The sequence below is a fragment of the Diabrotica virgifera genome, chromosome 8 (genome assembly GCF_917563875.1).
Source record: "Diabrotica virgifera virgifera chromosome 8, PGI_DIABVI_V3a".
NCBI classification, from domain to species: Eukaryota; Metazoa; Arthropoda; class Insecta; order Coleoptera; family Chrysomelidae; genus Diabrotica; species Diabrotica virgifera.
Genome location: NC_065450.1, coordinates 12,655,430 through 12,678,095, shown reverse-complemented (window position 1 = coordinate 12,678,095; position 22,666 = coordinate 12,655,430). Strand labels below are relative to the sequence as shown.

Sequence of the window (22,666 nt, the reverse complement as noted above, 5' to 3'; positions counted from 1 at the left end):
TTTGATTTTTTGTTTTCTTTCTAGACAAAAATTGGATATGCTATGGCTGTTCAAAATTTGCCTAAACTCGTGATTAGTTACTCGTTTAAGCCATTTTATCTACAGCTTTTTCAAGAATAAGTACTTTGAAACGATGAAACTTACAGATCATATAAATAATACATAAGCAAAGTAACTTGTTAAGTGGTAATGATAAAATTTATTTCTGACGCTAATTAGGGGGTGATTTTCGCGAATTTTTTTACCAAAAAATAAAAGGGACCAACAATATTTTGAGCGTAACTCACTGACTTTTAATGTTAAAAGTTTTTTTAGAAAACAAAAATAAACCTTTTTTTAACCACTTTAAAAAGTTAAAATGAATTTCCCCGAAAAGTGCTCCGTTTTTTGAGCTATTTCACATTGAAATATTCGATTTGAAAGTTGACGAAGAAGAACCTACGTTTCATTAGCTACAACTCTGCTTCTACTGGGTCTACCGACCTCATGCATACACCGGTTTTTTCAATTTTTTATAATCTATATTTTTGCTATGAATATTTTTTTCAATAAAATACTTACTTTTTGAGTTATCTTCGAAAAACCGTCCAAAAACATGTTTTTTTTTGTTAAAAATGAACATATTCACTCGCAAATAACTCGAAAATTTTTGACTTAGCGAAAAAAACTCTATAGAACAAAAGTTGTTTTGAATTAGGTAGTCATTTTATTCAATTCCGGTCTTATTTTGAATGTAAATTTTTAAACTTTTTCTTATATAATAATAGACAATTTCAACTACCTATTCCCAAATTTTCATCCTTCCTTTATATTTTTTGGGGTCAGATTGTTCTTTGATCAGGCTACCACTCTCTCTCTCCTGTCGTTTCCCCATTACTGAGGATCGTGATTTCTTCCAATATTCCTAACAATGTTTCTCCATTGGTCTCTATCTTCAGCTGCTCTAAGAGCTGCGCAGAATGAGTTTCCAGCTGAATGCTTTATTTGGTCAGACCATCTAGTTGGTGATCGTCCTCTTGATCTTCTCCCCGGAACGTTTCCAGAAACAATAATTAATCTCTCTAAACTGTCGTCACCTCTGCGAACCACGTGACCAAAGAATTGCAGAATTCGTTGCAGACATATTGTGGACAGCCTTTTTTTAATATTGAGTTGGTTTAGAATGGAAACGTTTGTCCTATGAGCTGTCCAAGGTATGCGCAGCATTCTTCTCCAGCACCACATCTCAAAGGCATCAATTTTTTGGCGCTCGCATGCGCGAAGAGTCCAAGTCTCTGCTCCGTATAGAAATATTGAGAATACAAGGGCATTCACCAGTCTCATCTTGATATTTTGAGAGATAGATCTGCCTTGCCAAACTTTAGTTAGGCAACTCATCGCATTTTTTGCCATACCAATACGTCTCCGAACTTCTGCTTCACAGTTACCATCGTTAGTTATACTAGACCCGAGATAGACAAAGGTGTTTACTATCTGGTATTCCTGTAATATGTTAGTCAGTTGAATAGTGTCAAATCTGTCGACCACCATTATTTTTGTCTTAGCTTTATTGATTTTCAGACCAACTCTATTGCTTTCGTACTCAACTCTTCGCAGAAGATCAAACATTTCTTTAGGCTACCAGGCCTAATACATTTTAAAGTAGTAGTTGTAGTAATTTGCCTACAACTATTTAAAAATTGTTACATTACAGTCCTGTGAATTGTGGGTGCAATTAATGGGAATCTCGTTTTTTTTTGTGGGAAGGGGGGGGGGCGGGTGCATTGAATTTCGCCAACGGCGCACGAATGGCAAGATACGTCCCTGTAAGTAAACAACAGAATACAAAACCGTCTATTTTGTAAATAATACCAAACTTGAGCAAGTTGATCAAATTGTTTACCTTAAATATCGATTAAATTGTAACGCTGAGAGTCACGGCGAAGTTAGATCTAGAATAGAGCAGGCCAGAGCTATTAGTTCTACTCTAACGATCTACCTGAAATCTTCGATTTCTTTCTAGAAGGTATTTTTACCTGAGTTCAGATAAGTTCTCGCTGTTCAGTTGTAGGAGACTCACCTCTAGACTTAAACGAAAAATTCAGAACCGGCATCAAATAAAATAAATAATAGAATGTGTATGAAACTGACCCATTTATTATTTTTGTATGTACTAGTAGACAAGGCGAAAACGGCGGGTTCGAAGAGAAAAATATTCCCATGAGATTTTTTGGCATAATCACATTCGTGAGACATCCCATAATAAGGATCAAGAAGTCGCCCACGTGAAAAGTGGGCCAATTTTTTTTTAACAATTTTTTTTTAATCAAATTGCAAGAATCAATATCTTTGGCCCGAACAATTTTTTCTTTAATTTTTTGGACCATTCTGGACAAAAAAGATCTCTTATAATTTTTCTCTAAAGTTGATCGTTTTCGACTTATAGGCAATTTAAAATTTAAAAAAACGAAAAATGACGATTTTCAAGGCTTAATAACTCGGTTAAAGTTATTATTATGAAAGTCAATATATGACTAAATCAAAGTTTAAAGCCCCCCCCTACAAGATCCTGAAGAAATTTTTGTCATTATTTTATTACTAAGCTGTTATTTTTAAGTAATAATAATAAGCGCCATGCACGTGTGAGCTGACTTTAAATGCTGAGTGCGAGAGAGAAGCCATTCCAGCAGTCCACTTGTGCATCTTACTCGCACTCACATTTACAACCGCGTCAATACGATCTAACCGCTCATTGTTTTTAATTAAAAATAACAGTTTAGTAGTAAATTAATGACACAGATTTCTTCAGGATCATGTAGCGGAGACCTTAAACTTTGATTTAGTCACTTTCTGACTTTCATAATAATAATTTTTAACCAAGTTATTAAGTCTCAAAAATGGCCATTTTCGCGTTTTTCAAATTTTAAATTGCTTATAACTCGAAAAAGATCAACTTTAGAGAAAAATTATGAGAGACCTTTTTTGTCCAGAATGGCCCAAAAAACCTAAAAAAAATTAGTCCTGGCCAAAAATATTGATTTTTGCAATTTTATTAAAAAAAATTGTTAAAAAAAAATTGGCCCACTTTTCACGTGGGCGACTTCTTGAACCTTATTCTGGGACGTCTCACGAATGTGATTATGCAAAAATATCTCATGGGAATATTTTTCCCAACGAACCCGCCGTTTCCGACTTGTCTATAGAGCACGTATTGTATTGTCGAAAAATAGATGGTACAAAATAATTATTGCATAATAGTATAGTATAGTTGATCCAAAAGATGGCATAACCCAGACATCCAAAGTGATAGTTATCCTTCAACACCAAATTGTTCTATATGGTCCACACAATGTCCAGAAAAAAGTCACACAATTTTGAGCGTCGGGTTTGGGAGGGAGAGGGGGGAGAAATCGGTAAATTCGTAGTTTTTTAAGTTTTTCGCCAATATTTCTAAAACTATGCGGTTTAGCATGAACAACCCTTTATACAAAATTGTTTTACATTAAATTTGAAATAAAAAAGGCCCTATGCATAATCTTTCTAAAATGAATGGTTTCAAAGTTACGGAGGTAGAATAGTATAACTTGTCCAAAAAAAGGCCTAACCCAAAAATCCAAAGTAAAAGTTTTCCTCCAACACCAAAATGTTCTATATGGTTCACATATTGTTCAGTAAAAAGTTACACCATTTTGAGCGTCCGGTTTGGGAGGGAGATGGGAGAAAAGCCGGTAAATTAGTAGTTTTTTTATGTTTTTCGCAATATTTCTAAAACTATGCTTTAGCGTAAACAATGTTATATACAAAACTGTTCTACATGAAATTTAAAACAAAAAATGTTCTATACATAATTGTTATAAAATCAACGGTTCCAGAGTTACGGTGGGTGAAAAGTCGAGGTTTTCGATACTTTTTATATTTTTTTGGGCAATATTTATGATATAAATATACCAAAAACCCAGACATCCAAAGTGAAAGTTATTCTCCAACACCAAATTGTTCTATATGATCCACATAATGTTCAGAAAAAAGTCACACCATTTTGAGCGTCGGGTTTGGGGGGGGGGGGGAGAGGGGGGAGAAATCGGTAAATATAAAAAGTATCGAACACATTCACTTTTCACCCTCGATAACTCTGGAACCGTTGATTTTATAACAATTATGTATAGAAACTTTTTTGTTTTAAATTTTATGTAGAACATTTTTCTATAGAACATTTCTTACGCTAAAGCATAGTTTTAGAAATATTGACGAAAAACTTAAAAAAACTACTAATTTACCGAATTCTCCACCATCTCCCCCCCAAACCGAAGGCTCAAAATGGTGTAACTTTTTACTGAACAATATGTGGACCATATAGAACAATTTGGTGTTGAAGGAAAACTTTTACTTTGGATGTCTGGGTTAGGCCTTTTTTTGGACCAATTATACTATACTACCTCCGTAACTTTGGAACCGTTCATTTTAGAAGGGTTATGCATAGGGCCTTTTTTATTTCAAATTTAATGTAGAACAATTTTGTGCAGAGGGTTGTTCATGCAAAACCGCTTAGTTTTAGAAATATTGACGAAAAACTTAAAAAACTACGAATTTTCAGATTTCTCCTCCTTCTCCCCCCCAAACCCGACGTTCAAAATGGTGTGACTTTTTTCTCAACATTATGTGGACCATATAGAACAATTTGGTGTTGGAGGATAACTTTCACTTTGGATGTCTGGGTTTGGGTCTAACTATACCATACTATAAATATTTTTACCATAAAGTATATCCGTTCTGTTTTAATTATGTTACCTGAGGTTTTGCTTATATTTGAGTAGCCCTTTTACACCCAACAGTTGTATCATATCCCTTGACTAATATAATTCTAGAGAAAGCGACAATAATGCACATCAGATGCATACTTCTTATACATATTTTTTATCAAAATTTTTTGTCAATTTATTTTATTGAAAACAGTGATCTATACCTATTAGATTTGCCCTTCTAGAGTTTTGAGTAATTTTATTGATTTCTGTTAGGTCCTTTTGTATATTTCTAAGCATTCTGGAGAATAACTTCAAAATTACGTCTTATTAGGCTATTTTATTTTACAAAACTAATAAAACCTTATTATTTTTAGGACAACGATACAAGTATCCCCCAACATGTAGCTTTGATTGATTTTCAAGTAACGTGCCTTCATTCGCCTATATTGGATATACACCGAGAGAAAAAAATTCTTGACATAAAGAAACTTTATTAATATTTAAGAAAGATCGACTTGGCATATTGCCTAAGAAATATATCTTCGTATGTAAGATATAATTTTCTAAAATATTCCAAATAAATTCTACTATAGCCAAAGAAATATATCTTAAACATGATTGAACTATCACTTTCTGGAAAACTTCAAACCCATTTATCAGAAAGAAATTACACTTGATGTTAATTAATTTTATTAGTCATAAAAATATATTTTCTACACATTACAAAACTATTCTTTCTGAGCAGTAATATTTCTTAGTAAGGAATAATATTATTTTACTATTAATAATTAATGTATTTAATGTTAAGAAATATATTTCGCAGAGATAAACGTATATTTAGAGTTAAGTTAATATTTCTTGAAAATAAAGTGATATTACATACGGCGAAATAAATCATTGTGTTAAGGTAAAATAATAATTTATTAATAAAACAAGATATTAAACGTTATTATTACATACAAATATTTTCTCCACTCTTAAACCACTAGCTTCTACACAACAATAAAAGGATGGAGAGGCAAATCCAACTTCCTCAAATTTTCCTTCATTTGTTAATAGCACTTTGTATATCAGCAATCCACTAAAACAAAATCGTTATGTAGAAAGAGTAAACTTACTTTAATAATTTTTTTTTATAAAGATATAGATATTTATTTTGACAAATTTAAGAAATACAAAAAAAACAAAAACACGGCCCCACATAAGAACTATTAATACTAATAATAATCAACCATATTTAGTTCAAACATGGCATTATTTAACCTACACATCTTTGTTTATTTTTTTGTTTTTGTTATTGAAATATTAATTATATATTTATCTGTATAATATTAAGTCACACAATAAACATTGTTTAGCTAAAACAAGAGGGAAAATACAACAAATGTAAAACATTGAAGCAGACATAATAATATGTAATTTTCTTAACTTTTATAATCTAAAAGAGACAGCATACCTAATCATTAAGAAATTTTATTACGGGAGAGTATTATTAGTTTACATCTAAGTCATTTAATACATATTAACTAATTCATGGTTTTCGACAATAACATTTCTTAACCATAAGCATATATTTCTTTTAGACTAACTGATTTCTTTATCTCCAATAAATTAACAGAAAACATCCTCAGCGTTGCATTCGCCATGTTTGATATAGCGTTGTATTGTATATTTTTATAGAAGACGATATCGTCGGCTTACTGCCAAAACCAACCAACTCCATTTTTAAAAGTTTTGAGAAACCTACCTTTAAACTTTAATTTGAAATGAAAAATCGTCTGAATTTAAATAATGATTTAATAATTGAAAAGTATGACAAAAATATTTTTCAGTTATTAAATAATTTTTTTAAATTCAGTTGATTTTCAATTTCAAATTAAAGTTTAAAAGGTAGATTTCCTAAAACTTTTAAAATGGAGTTGGTTGGTTTTGGCAGTAAGCCGACGATATATTCAAGAAACCTATTATAGTTGATACATAAGTATACACATTTTTAAAAAGGTACTTACATGTATGAAGTTCTACCATTTCTGGAAGGCCCCGCAGTTGGTTAATAACTCCTTTCTTAATATTGTTCTGAAACTATATATTATATCATTCTCCCAGCTTTAAATTGTGGCATATTTCCCAGTTAGAATAATAAGCTCCTTTATTTCAGAGTCGTCCATCATTATACCTAAAAAGCATATAAAGATACTATTATGTTTCTTTTTTAACCATTCTGATACGCAACAATATTATTATTACATCTTAAATTACTCAATTTACTTTTATTTAATACCTATATATGTACGTACCTTCAAAATATCCGTTAATTTTTAAAGAACACCAATAAATCTAAAATCCATCTATATGAACATGAACATATCACGCCATCTTGACAAACACTGACGACTAAATCATAAATAGTTAATCTGCGCAATTCTTTTGTGAAAGAAAATCTCTTTGCAAGTAACATTTCGGCATTAATGACAAAGTTTTTATTTTATAACCACAGTTACTACAGAGGGTACTTCTGAAGAATTATTTCTTGTGGTTTAAAATATTTATTTGATTGCAATAAAATTTCTTGTTCACAAATATAAATATGGATTAACTTAACATTATATTTCTTATACTGCAAAATATTTGTAGTTTTCAATTTAAGAAATAAAAACTTTAGGATAAGAAAATTAAATGTAACCATTAATGCATTTCTTAGTATTGAAGAAACTATCTGTAAGAAATTATTGAGTTGTGTTTAAAAAACTCGTTTCTTTATATGTGAACCGGTATGTTTAAGTTGATAGGATATGTTAACTTTTAAGAAATATTGCTCAAAGAAATCAGTGTTTTAGGAGAAAAGAAATTGTTCTCTCGGTGTATCAGCCTTTCTTTATTTAAATCTATCAACAGAAGACCTTCCGCAGTTCAAAAAATTTTTGGATTTCTATTTAAGAACATTTAAGAAAATTTCTTCATTATGGATTTTGTTTAACAGTAACGATCTTGGAAATCTTATATGTCGATAATAAAGATGCACCTCCTTTGATGGATGAGGAGACCAATGAGTTAATGGGAGGTCTTAAAAATCTTAAGTTAAAGTCAAGGGATGAATACGTGAGACGTCTTGTTTCAATAGTGGATAGCTTCTTTAATAGTGGATGTGTATAAGACGTTATTTTGTCCAAGTTACAATAAAACCAATTGTGATCAAGTTTTTTTTTACTGGTTTTCCCTGCTAAATATGGACTCACATTTGCAAATAATTCATTACAATAAAAATATTTTTCTTGTAGACACAAATATTTGTACACAAAGAAAAAGTACAATTTTGATCAAAACTTAAATGCGTCAAATAAAATTTGATGTCAATATTGTTGATACATTCGATGTCACATCTTCTTGTATGCATTGTATATAATTGGCGTAAAGATACCTAGTGTCCTCACGCCGATTCTACATAATACATAGACCCACGACAAAACCCATAAACTAAAACTAGCGTATAGAGTCTAGAGGTACCCCAATATTTTGGCTGGCGACCTTTTTGACAATTGATAGTCTTGTCAGGATTTGGCGGCAATTTGAAAAGTGTAATGAAGACGTTGAGGTGCAAAATTATGGAATAAATTGTGGGGAGTACTCAAAAACAAAAAGTTCCCCAGTCTATTACTTGATATTGAACATTCGAAAACAAGGATTCAAGAGGAATGCGATGTAATCCTCATCAACCCAGATTTTTTTTAATAAAATCTTCTTCTTCTTCTTTAAGTGCCGTCTCCCAATCGGAGGTTGGATATTATCATCACTATCTTAACTCTATCTACCGCTGCTCTGAAAAGTTCTATAGAACTGCATTTGAACCAGTCCACAGTGGTCCAAGAACCCGAAAAGATGGCCAAAATAAGAAAGCTTTTTTGATTTGTATGAAATTAGGCATCCAGGGGTTTTGAGGTCGCTAATTACGAATGCGAAGTCTAAATTGCAAAAACACAAAATGGCGGATGTAATATTGCGGGTTTAGGTATTTTAAATATATGTAATACCGCCGAAATTTGATATCCGGGGGTTTTTGAGGTTGCTTATTACGAATCCGAAATCGAAATTTCAAAAAACAAAATGGCGAATGCAATGCCGGATTTTTTATTCCAACGTTAAATTCGATTATTAATCATATGAAAGTAAAAATTAATTTTTACTTTATTTTTCAACAATAAGGTACCTGACCCTTTTAATTCTGATTTTACCCTATGATACTGAAATAACTAAAGATCTACAGTCATAACAACTACCTGAATGCTGCGGCATGATCTCTTTATTCTTCGTTGTTAACGACTCATATTGAAACTCATAGCGCGGAGCGCTTGTACAAAAAATTCTCGCAAAACCAAAGGGGCAGATAGTGGGAGCTAATATATATTTTAATCTTAAAGAGAGAAATATAAGCTAAAAGATGATTGTAGCAACATCTTGGAATTCGATGGAATGTATCAGTATTTGCCTATCCGAAATTTAACTGTTTCAAAATATGTACTCTCTTATTACTTAATTTTAACTTAAAATATACTAAATATAATATTTTGATATTATCAACTTTTACTAAAGATGGATCTACGAACATCCTCCATATTTGAGAATTGAATTTCCGCACTTTGTTTTCGAGATACACGCACAAGACTGTGCGTATAAAATATTCGTTATTCTTAACTGCGCTTCTGTTCCGTAAGGAGATCCACTTTGAACTGAACTGGAAATTCAGCTATACGAGATATAGCTCTAAGCTTGCGAGCACTGAATAGGGAATTTAATTCTCTTTTAGAAAATATAATAATATTCTCGAAACGTTGAATTTTTTTTACTTTTGGCCAGCTTTTCGGGATTTTGGACCACTGTGCAGTAGGGTGGAATGAAAAAGGTCAAAAAATAAAAGAAAAGAAAAATTCTTGTGGCTATCGTTTAAAAGTTGTGTTAGGTGATAAAAGCAATTGGTTCGACAGCATTTTGAAATAAAAAAATATCTTGAGGTTCCATATTGGATTTGAAAAAAGAAAAAACAAAAAAAATTTTTGTCGAAAAAATCAATATGGCTCTGGTCAAATTTCAATGATCGTGTTTTACCAACTAAGTGTGATATTCTAAAGTGCTTTCCCTTTATTCGTAATGAACTTAAGTTGACAAATAATAACAAAGATCCATCTATCGCCGACGTCTTGAATGCCGTTGCAACTAACGTAGAAAAAATATGAATAAAAGCTTCTATTCCAACATTATCGCACAAGTGTATTCAACATAAGATTAAAAATATTTATACAGAGTATCAAAATCTTAAGCGTAGAGTAGAAAAATTATGAATAAAAGCTTCTATTCCAACATTATCGCACAAGTGTATTCAACATAAGATTAAAAATATTTATACAGAATATCAAAATCTTAAGCGATAGGTACACAAAAACTCAGCAAGCATCTGATTCCTAAATAAAAAGATTTGCCAGTTTCGAAAGGAGTGTAAAAAATTATTGAATATCGCTGCATGCAAGTGCAACATGACTGGAGTGTGTGTGTACTTGTGATAAAATCAAGAAAGTATCACAAAATGAACAAACTGTTCTTCCAGATCAACGATTCTGTCGAAAAATGGCAATTGGACCAGTGGATATTGCAGCATCTGCAGCAGAAATGAAGAAAATGGAAAGAACCACGAAGGAAAAGGCAAGTTCTCAAAAATATAATACTGACGAAATTGTTCTTAAAGCATGTACCGTTGATTCCTCTAATCCTTCCATAAGTAGCAGTTTGTCTGACTCAAATTCTTCTGATGCAGATGATCATGAAGAAGAATTCATTGCTCCTTTGTCAACAGTTACAGTCCAACCATCTACGTCACAAATACTGCGGCACTTTATTTCAATTGCTAGTATCCTTACTTCATTGCAATGAGCCAAACAACCTACGGCATTTAATTCAGCAGTTAAATGGACGCACCAGTGGACCACTTGGTTTTTCAGGGCCAACAGGGAAACTTTTGGAACGCTGTGAAGAGAAGGCTGTTTTCGATTTTGTCGCAATAGAAAACAACCTAGCAATATTATTAGAAACAACAGACCTTAGTAACGATCAGAACCAAACCAAATCAGTCAAGCAGTTGCTGCGGGAAAATGTCCTAATGATTTGAGCCTTAAAAAACCTGGAAAAATATCACACGCAAGGTGGCTGACAGTTAATAATCGGTTGCTTCGATTGTATGTTGGAACTGAATGTCCCAGCCCCCAATTATTTATGTTAGTAAGTTTCATCCAAAAAGTTTCATCCATGCACCAGTTTGGTTTTATATAAAACTGTATCCTAGCTGTTCTGATGGTTCAAAACATTTATGGCAAATGATCCACTATTCACGATTTCTACCAGTTGGCCAAGGAAAAATTGTCGATGCCGTTATCCAAAGGAATGCTTATTTTGCCCATCCCGAAAATGTGTTACTCGGTATGATGAAAGATGAACGAAAACATTTACGGTAGCTAGAATTACGCAGAAAGCAGAAAGCTAGAGAAAGTCAGAAATAAAAAAGATCCTGAGATTCAAAATACCAACATTAAATTTTAGTGCTGCAGACTATAATGAATTAATTTCTATTTCTGGATTCAAAGTTACGGCTCCTCCTTTGCTAAAACATATTTCCAACGAAGATGTAAGAATCAGATAAGTTGTAAGATGTAAGAATGTAGAATAAGAATCTTAATCTTTATATTATTTGCATTTATAGATCACCTAACTCTTCCGTGGAACTATTTTTTCAGAACCTGCTAAATTTGTTAGATGACCTGCCCCATAAAAGTAGAAAAATTTTATGCGGGGACTTTAACATTGATTATGCTGCTGCTAGTGCTACACAAATATCCTTAGTCAACATATTTGAATCGTATGGTCTAACAATGCACGTTGATTCTCCTACAAGGATTACAAAAAATTCATCTACCATAATTGATTATACTGTCTCAAATTTTTCACCCCTTGATGTCCACTCTACAATTACTAATGCTGGACTATCTGATCATGAAGCAGTTTATACGAAGTTTAATATCTTGAGCAAACCCTCCTCGAAAACCCGACGTTTAGGCAGGATTTTTTCCACTCGGAACTTTCGTAATTTCCAAAATTTATGCTTAACTTCTGAGTGGCGCTTTCCTGCTATGGACGTGGATAATAATTTCAGTGCTTTTTTGTATAAGCTTGCCTGTATCTTCAATAAAGCATTTCCTTTAATTGCAATTAAGCCAAAACATCGCAAACCCTGGACTACTAAAGGTATCCGAATATCTTCAAAGAATATGCGTTCTCTTCTCTATATCAGGAAATTTACTACCAACGTCTCTATCACTGAATATATCACCAAGTACAGGGCAACCTATCTTAAACTTATAAAATCAGCTAAAAAGGCTACTACCATAACGGTTTGGGAAGCTCAAAAAGTGTTGCAAAAGAAACTTGGTCCATAATAAACGATCTCCGAAATAAAACCCACACTGCTAAAACAATTTCCCTTCCAGACCCTGAAAATCTAAATGAATACTTTGTTAATGTGAGTAAAAATATTACATCAACTATTTTGCCACAACAAGATCCCATTGCTTATCTCCCTAATTCAAGAAAGGTCTCGAATTCATTCTTTATAAAACCAGTCGATAAATCTGAACTGATCCAAACAATCAATAGTATCAAAAGCAAATCCTCCTGTAGTACTGATGGTCTATCGATAAAAATTTTTTCTAATCTCCCAGAAAATGTGTTAGAAGTCCTCATCTCAGTAATTAATGATTCCTTTGAGAAAGGTAAATTTCCAGAGTGCCTGAAGACAGCCATCATTATTCCTCTTCATAAGGGTGGTGAAATATCTAATACCTGCAATTATAGACCTATTGCACTACTACCGGTACTCTCCAAAATTATTGAGAGACTCATAAAAGCCCGACTTATGTCCTTTCCAGTTGAAAACAACATTTTATCAGAAAATCAGTTCGGCTTTTTAAATAATAAATGCACCACTGATGCCATCTTTTCTGTACTACATGAGGTTTATCAAGCACTGAACAATAATCTTCACACTGCCACCGTTTTTTGTGACTACGCCAAAGCTTTTGATTTTGTAAATCATAACATTTTGATAAGAAAACTAAATTTCTACGGAATTCGAGGTATTTCTTTAGATTGGTTCCAATCTTACTTGGATGATAGGAAACAACTGGATAGAGCAAATGATACAGACTCTAGTCTCAAAAACATTGTATGTGGGGTACCTCAAGGTTCAGTATTGGGTCTTCTACTTTTCCTTATCTTTATTAATGACATCACTAGTTTAAAAATCGATGGAAAAGTCTTTCTTTTTGCTGATGATACCAGTATCACTTGGAGCAACTCAAATATTACAACTCTTCATGCTACTATAACTTCTGATCTATTTACAATAAAAACCTGGTCTGACTCTAATTTACTCTCGTTTAACGTAGATAAAACAGTAGCATTGTCTTACAAAGGAGTCCTTCAACCCTTAGCTCTTAATAACAGCCAGATCAGTACCGTTAATTCTGTAAAATTTCTTGGTATTTTTTTAGACAGCAACCTTAAATGGTCCCACCATATCGATTTGTTAAGGAAGAAACTGTCTTCAGCTTGCTATGCTATAAGATCTGTTTCGAATGAACTCAATGTAGCATCTTCCAAAATAACATATTTTTCTTTGTTCGAGTCACATCTTCGTTATGGTCTTCCTTTTTGGGGTTCTGGTACAGCTGCCCAATTCGATGTTATTTTCAAATTACAAAAAAGAGCAATTAGATATCTGTTTGGCCTCAGAAGAACAACACATTGCAGAAGTTACTTCAAATATCACAGAATTTTAACCGTTCCATCTTTGTATATTTTAGAAACTGTTTGCTTAATTCGTAAACATCTACATGTCTTTCCAGCAAGACCTAATCATGACTACTTCACGAGAAATTCTACGTTTGACGTCTATATGCCGACCCCGTCCTCTGAGTTAGTAAAGAAATCTATATTATATTCCGCAAAAAAACTTTACAATCATCTCCCTCTACAACTTAAATCTGCAGCATCTTTCCCCAAATTCCGTAAACTGACAAAAGCCTACCTATCTGAAAGACCATATTATTCAGTAGAAGATTTTCTTAATCAATAACTAAGAAATTAGAGTACCCTTTGCACAAGTAGTACTTTTATTATCATTTTTTTGTCTATATTTGGGTGTCATATGCAGCAGCTTAACTTTTAAACTTATTAGTTACTAGGTAGACTATGCATTTGCAATTTACTTAAATTTTGCAATTGATTACTTCTGTTTAACTTCATTATTTTGTTATTATTGTAAATATATTGACGATTTATGTAATTTTAGTAAATTGAATTGTTATTGTTTTGTTTTCTTGACATTTTATAAGCTTTGTCGATAAAATTGTACAATTTTTCATGACAGTAAAGAATATTCCTATTCTATTCTATTCTATTCTATATGATTGATTCTGGGAATTACAACAACATAGAGGTCTTAAACTGCCCTTGTCCTACAAAATCCGTGGAAAGAACTGTTAAGTTAGTAACTGAAGCATCAGCTGCTGTTTGTGGACCAGAATCAAGTAATGGCTTTATTCGTTCAAGGTTGCAGTCTAGAAATATTATGCCGTTTTTTAACACAAAATCAGACTACCAATCTTAAAATGTATATTGTATCATAAAACAATTATTTAGATTCAAAGAACTGATAAAAAAATAAATTTTAAAATTTTATTTTTTTTATTCCCAAAAATTTAAATTTAATATGGAACCTGAAGATAGGGTCCAATACAAAAAAGATTTCTTACAGTTTTATTATACATCAAACCACAACTTTTTCGCACTAGCCCCATAAAAAATATTGACTTCGAATTTTTCGTTCCACCCTACTGTGCAGTCCCTTAAATTTTTCAACCATGACACTCTCCTTTTTCCTATACTCCGTCCGCCTACTATATTTCTTGGCATTATCAATCTTAACATTTCTTATCGCTGTCCCCTCATTAGTCATTACGTGTTCCAGATATTGTAACTTTCTTATTTTTATTGTGTTTTTTATTTCGCATTCTTTGCCCATTTCTCGCAATACATCTGTGTTCGTTTTCTTCTGTGTCCATGCTACTCTAAGAATCTTTCTCTAACACCACATTTCAAATGACTGTAGCTTATTTCGGCGGGTGTAATTTCCTCACCAAAATAATCTTTTACCTGCGTTTATAAGGGTATGTCATAATCCCACAGGTATTTTCCTCACCAAGACCAAAATGGTTATTTCAGTTTTTTCAGGTAGATTTTACTAAAAGGCATTTAATTGAATTATTTATCTACTATTAAATTACAGTAGGTACCTATAATTATCATAATTAATTAATTAATAATAGTATTTTATTTTTAGTCACAATCACAATTGGAATTTTGACAAAAATGACATGTTTAATAGAAAGTGATCGCGGTAAACCTTACGCGGTATTGGTATTTGAAAATTTTATTTTTTATAAAGTGAAAAATTTAAGAAGTGAAGAAGTGTTCTGGAGGATAAAACAACTTGTAGTGCGAAATTTTTTACCATTGGTGCAACTTTTACAATATCTAGAAGTACCCGACAACATAATCATAAACCAGATTGTCAGAAGTTAGATTGAAAAATTGTTCCTAACTATTGTAAACGTAAAGCCGAAGAGAATTGAAAAACAAGCAAAAATTATACGCCAAGCACTTACAGCTAATTTGTCTGAAACAATTACTATAAGTCTGGATCCCGGGTATGAAAAAAAAGTTGATTAATAGCAAGCTGAAAATTTGTTAATAGCTTAAGGGTGTCTAGTCGGATAAACTTTGATATATGGGAACACTGAAACAGGGGCTGTTTTAATTGTGTTCCCATATATCAAAGTTTGTCCGACTAGACACCCTTAAGCTATTAACACATTTTCAGCTTGCTATTAATCAACTTTTTTTTCTACGCGGGATCCAGACCTACTACGATTGTTTTCAGCTACATAAGAAAAAATATATAATTATCGACGAAAAATGATGACTGGTCGACTTCCTTCCAATATTGATGAGGTTCAAGGATTTGTGACAGGGTGTGCTCAAAAAAACAACTAAGAGGGAAAAATTTTCTCTTTATAAACTGTGACAAAAGTAGGATAATTTTATTTAGTTATGAAACAAATATAAGACTTTTAGCCACATTGAATTTTTTATATGGATGGCACATTGCAATTATTCATTATTCATGGGCTAATTAATGTGCATTATATTTCTTTATTATACTGTTTACTGCCAAACAAAAAAACAGAAATTTACAACAATATTTTTATGTGTTAAAATCAGAAATTTTTTAAGCTCTCAAAATTGAGTTTAATGCTAGTAAAATTTTTGAAGATTTTGAAAAGGAATGCAATCATTGAAATGTGTCCGAACACTGAAATACATGGTTGTAAATTTCACCTACACTAAGCTTGGTATAGAAATGTCTTGGTCTCTTGATTTAATATCAGAATATAAAAATGATTCTGAAAGAGGCAAGTGGCTCAAACTTACTTTTGGCCTTACATATAAAACCAGAAGACGTATCAGATTGTTTTGTGTTTGATTTAATGTCATGCAAACCAGGAAATGAAATTTAAGATGATATGTTGATTATTTATTTGAAACTTATATAGACGAAAATGCCATATTCTCCATATATTTGTGGACAGAGGCAAATTATTCTGTTATTCGTATTACGAATGCTTGCGAATCTTTTCATTCGCATTTTAATTTATCGTTTTGTAATACGCATCCATCCATATATATTTTCTTTGAAAAAATTAAAGAATTTCAGCTAGATACGTATGTTAAAATTTAAAGTTTGCATATTGCAAAACCTATCAAAGATAAACAAGTTAAAATGAAATTGAAAAATGTAGTAAATTTACTAATAAGGTATTAGTCTAATCAAATGACTAGAATGGATTTTGTAAAGTGTCTGTATTATTATAGTAAATATTAAATAATAATTTATACGTCTTGCATATTATCTATATTATAAACTATTATTATAATGTAAGGAAATTAATGTCTTTTATTCGGATGTCGGATGCTTTCATAATAGAAATTCTTAAAATTAAACCTATATTTTTATTTTATTACCTGAGTGAGTTGGTGAGGAAAATACCCACCGGATTAATAGGAACCTTTAAATTTGGTGAGGAAAATACCTGTCGGATTATATGGTTTTACTGATTGGTGAGGAATTTACCTCCGCCCGCTTATTTAGGTGTTCTTGCTTCAATTTCCGGCTTTCAGGTCCACATTGTAGTATCGAGAACACGTAGAATCTCAATGCTCTTACTCTCAGTTCTAATCTAAGGACATTGTTGCAGAGAATTACAAGCGCATTTTTAGAAACGCATTTCTTGCTATTTCTATTCTGGCCCTTATTTCTGTTGTTTAATCATTATTTTCTGAAATCCAGGTTCTTATGTACTTGTATTTATCAATTCTTTCTACCTGTATATTCTCCAAGTGTGTGCTTATTTCTATTTTTTTTTCTTAGTTAGTATGATCTATTTGTTCGTTTTTTGTTTTCACCCAATTTTGAAAAAATGTGAAAACTTTGAATTATCCACGTCCGTCTGTCCGTCCGTCTGTCTGTAATCACAACTCCTCCGTCAATATACTAGCTAGAATAACAAATGAGGTGTCAAATGAAAGCTTATAATCCAAGGATGGTACTAAAGGTGAGATATTTGACCTAGGCTGTCTGTCCGTCGGTCTGTCCGACCGCGAATATAACTCCTCCGTCATTATACCAGATAGAATGACAAATGAGGTGTCAAATAAAAGATAATAATCCAAGGATGATAATAAAGGTGATAAATTTGATCTAGGCTGTCTTTCCGTCGGTCTGTCCGACCGCGAATATAACTCCTCCGTCATTATACCAGGTAGAATGACAAATGAGGTGTCAAATGAAAGCTTATAATTCAAGGATGGTACTAAAGGCGAGATATTTGACCTAGGCTGTCTGTCCGTCGGTCCGTCCGACCGCGAATATAACTCCTTCGTCAATATACCAGGTAGAATGACACATAAGGTGTTAAATGAAAGCTTATAATGCAAGGATGGTACTAAATGTGAGAAATTTGACATAGGCTGTCTGTCCGTCTGTCCGTCGGACTGCGAATATAACTGCTCCGTCACTATACAAGGTAGAATAACAATTGAGGTGTCGAATAAAAGCTTATAATCAAAAGATGATACTAAATGTGCGAAATTTGACCTAAGATTTCCGGTTTTAGAAATGCGACCAGAAGTACTGTTTTAAAGTCACCGGAATAGTACACGTGATATATTACTCGACGCTACTTCGCAAGAAGAGAAAAAATATATACTTCCGGTTTCATGATTGTCTGTTTATCTGTCTTTCCGTCCACGAATACAACTCCTCCATTATTAATACAGATAGAATGACAAATGAGGTGTTGAATGAAAGCTTATAAACCAAGGATGGTATTAAAGATGAGAAATTTGACACTCGGTTGGAGCTCGGTTTTAGAGTTCCAACCGTATGAACTCTTCTAAAGTCACCGAAATAGTATAAGCGATATATCATTCGACGTGCCTTAGAAAGATGAGAAAAAATTTTGGTTTTGGTTTTTATATCATTTCCGCTTAAAAATTTCTAACCAGAAGTGCCGTTATAGTCATCAAAAAGAGTACATGTAACACATCAATCGAAGCGTATTGAAAAGTTGAGTTTTAATCATTAGTTCCTGTTTTGAAGTAATTTCTGTTTAAACAATGATTATCAAAAGTTGAGTAACAATGACTCAAAATTAGTAAAATCGTATATCGATCGACGCAAAGTTACACACGAAGCTTTCAGATATCGACTTCCAGTTCTAGTTTCGATTACTTTGGGTGAAAACCTAGGACTTACGAAGTCCAATTACTTGTTTATTCATTTTTAGTCCATATTCTTCACAGAAATTGTTTGTTTTTTTTAGTAATAATTGAAGTTGTTCAGCAGAGTTTGCCATAATAGACGGAGAGGCAGCGCTGAAAAATCTCTTTGAATTTACTAAAGCTAAATTTTTCCCAGTTAATTACTGTAATTGTGTAGAGAAACATACTGCGGTCGGTCAAGTGAAACGTAGAATAGGGGTTACTGAGAAGGTATCAAAGTTGCTTTCCTACGAAGGTAATTTAATTCATTTACTAAGGCTGAAAATCAGTACACACATTCTAAATTGAATATAAATAAAAGTTATTATAGTCGGTCAGCTGTATGACGGGACAGAGCCGGTCGGTCGGCCACAATGAATGTACAGGCTTAGTCACTATATTTTGACCCCCTTGTAAACTACTTTATTTACAGAATTAGAAAAAAATGTAAAATACAAAAGTTATTCGATTTTTAAATTATGATTTTTTGACATATATATCGTACTAGTGACGTCATCCATTTGGGTGTGATGACGTAAACTACTTTTTTTATTGAGAATAGGGGTCGCGTGCTAGCTCATTTGAAAGGTTATTCAATACTCTATACAGTACTATAAACATTAAGATCATTATTTATACAGAGTGTCCAAAATTTTTTTTTGAATTATTAATTAAACAATTAATTTAATTAAAAAAAATTTTTGGACACCCTGTTTAACCCTCAGTGTACCTGTTTATAGTTATAATAAAACTTCTAAAACTTATTTTAAACATTATTTTCATCAACTCTATTTCCTACTTTCCGTTTCCTATTTATGGCTAAACAGTAACCACATGTCATCATATCGATGCCTTAACACATTGAATCAATGCAAACGTCCATTATTTTAGTGTAAATATTTTATTATATTATGTACGTAATCATACGACGAAACAATGTAAAATAGTTTTTAATTCAATAATTACATTCATTAATATAATGCATATATTTCATTGTATCAATGTACCGATACATTGAATATACGTACTAATTCATTAAATTAAAAACTAATGTTGATAGAATTAGGGCCGGTTGTTCGAACGCTAATCAACATTGATCACTATCAAATACTTAATTACTGTCACAACTGTCAATGTCAACTTTGGTTGAGTTGCCGAAAACATAATTATTGATGACAATTATGAAAGTAGTTAATCAATTATGTTAATAATTGTTATGTTAATTGAATAACTAATCTCATAATTATAATTAACTACGTTTTCAGCAACCCAACCAAAGTTGACATTGACAGCTGTGACAGTAATTAAATATTTGATAGGGATCAATGTTGATTAGTGTTCGAACAACCGGCCCTATGAACTAATTCGTTAATCTAACGAATATCATTCTTTGGGTTAATGTATCCGATTTGTAATATTAACAAACTTCTTATTGGTTAATGTTTTTGAGCATTAGTTAATGTATCTACTTACATTGGACCAATGATACTGATCTTTGGACGAAAATTAATGCTCACCGTTTTTGAATGAATATTTTTTTCATTATATTTACGCACTTTCTTGGTTCAGTGTAGCGCTATCGGGGGATGGCAGGAGACAGATTTAAATCAAAACGAAACCGTCTATTTCTCTATTTTTACTAATGCCATACTCTGTATGAGATTACAAAGACTCGTTTCATATAGGTTCTCTGAACCGCATTTTTGGAATATTTTCCTGGCGGTGCCTTTTAATATTTTCATATCTGGGTTAACAGAAAACTTGAATCGAGTCGACATTCATTTCACATAATTTGATTTGATCAGAGTTCAGCGGTTTTTCTTTTTGCTGCAGCACATAACCTTTCCTTTTAAGATTTTCTAAAACAACAACGTTATTTTCGCCCTCTAAAAAGGCTTTGTAACACTTTGAAACTATATAATAATCATCTTGCAGCGATTTACTTTGATGAAACTTTTGATATGCTACAAAGATGACATTGATGACACCATACAAGTATACTTATCTTCTGCAGAGTTCTTGCATTACTAGAAATTGTTTTCTTATTGTTGGATTCTGATTATTGCGTTTTAAAGCTACCGATACAGTATTATCGTCTGTAACCACACCTTCACTGGATTGAAGTTCGACTTTTGCAAAAATAAATTCTCCAATGTAACCTTCTCCTTTCTGGGTCATGTTTTCTATGGTGATAATACACTTTTTAGTACCTACGGATTGTTGAATCCAGGATTTTACTTCCTCTGTAAGAATATCTGACATTTTGCAATACCCAAAAACACTACGTAACGAAAAATGATGCTGGCACAGTTTTAGGCTTAATTATAGTTCGCACAGTCTTATCAAACAACATGGTCCAATCATTTAAACGTTATAGCCTCGTGTGTGTCTCTTATAAAGAGATAAATTTTATCTATTCCAATACTAATCACATTTAAAAAAAAATATTCGCAAATCTTTTATATATAAAAACATTTTATTATTTGGTAACTTGGTAGTCAACGTTGGCCTAAGATGGTTGATTAAGTTTCCTGGTAGAGTTTCACCCTGTTCCCGGAGGTTATATTTTTTAACATCGTCGTTTAGCCTGTTCAATATCACTACAACATAATGTATATTGAATTATAATTTCAACCACTGTTTGGTTCTGGGGCTATTTAGCAAGTATTTGAATTCACTGATGATGGACTGATAGGTCCGAAAAAGTTCTGAATTGGACAGGTTTTTTCAATCCATTGGGATTTTTAAAAAAATTTTAATAAATATACCAATTACATAGGAGTGGTTTTTACTTTATGTTTGAGTTTTTTAACTATATGGTATACAGCCAACCTAGGAAACAACCCTTTTTAGTTTATTTTATTATTTATACACTGACCGGCACAAAAAACGGCCACCCCACAAAATGGGGTGTCCCCCCAAAAAAATATTTTCGTAGCGGTGCCTTTTGATATTTTCATATCTGGGTTAACAGAAAACTTGAATCGAGTCCACATTCATTTCACTCCCGTTAGAGGGCGTTCTAACGTTACTCCCCTATAAATAATTTTATTGTACACCGAAAACTACGGAAGTTTTGATGTAAATTTGTCTTCTTGCATAGCCTCCTTAAGAAAGAAAATAAAAGAGGCCAAATCCACCTGGCTGGCAAATCAATGTAGTGAAATAGAAGAATATTCTAAAAAGTATGATAGCTTTAACATGCACAAGAAAATTAAGGAAATCACAAATACACAGCGAAAAAAGAGAGATGGCCTTCTTAAAGATATAAATGGAAAAATTATTATAGAAGTCAAAGAGAAATTAAAAAAGTGGAAGACATACATAACAGATCTGTTTGAGGATAATAGACAAGAACCGGAAGAAATCGACAGCGAAACGGGACCAGAGATTATAATGGAGGAAATCGAACAAGCAATACGAAACGCAAAAAACGGAAAAACTGTAGGTCCAGACGAAATACCTGCGGAATTACTGAAATGTCTAGACGATGAAACTCTACCGGTACTACTGGATCTGTTTAATGAAGTATATAAAACCGGAAAAATCCCTCAGAAATGGTTGGTGTCCACCTTTGTAACAATACCAAAAACAATATACGCCAAAGATTGTTCGGACTACAGGACAATATCACTAATAAGCCATACCCTCAAAATATTTCTAAAGGTGATTCATGGAAGATTATACAGAAAGCTAGAATATGATATGGATGATACCCAATTTGGGTTCCGCAAAGGACTTGGAACAAGAGAGGCATTGTTTGCGTTTAATGTCCTCTCTCAAAGATGCTTAGATATGAACCTGGATATTTACTCCTGTTTCATCGACTTCGAAAAAGCGTTCGACAGGGTCCGACATGAAAAACTAATAGAATTATTGAAAAACAGAGATATAGACAGACGAGATTTACGAATTATCATCAATCTGTATTGGAATCAAAAGGCCAATATAAAGATAGAAGAACAGAA

At 32.4% G+C, this 22,666-nt stretch overlaps 1 protein-coding gene across 2 annotated transcripts in view; it reads left to right on the top strand.

Annotated features, from left to right (window-relative positions):
- LOC126889564 (uncharacterized) overlaps positions 1–22,666 on the top strand; it is a 110,267-nt gene that overhangs the window by 63,445 nt on the left and 24,156 nt on the right. The window contains exon 2 of one of the 2 annotated variants that reach the window (XM_050657946.1): positions 5,096–5,428. The exons of the other annotated variant lie outside the window; for it this stretch is intronic. The gene's annotated coding sequence lies outside the window, so the exon portion shown is untranslated. Of the gene's footprint in view, positions 1–5,095; positions 5,429–22,666 lie in introns of those variants that run through there. 2 annotated transcript variants of the gene reach the window in all.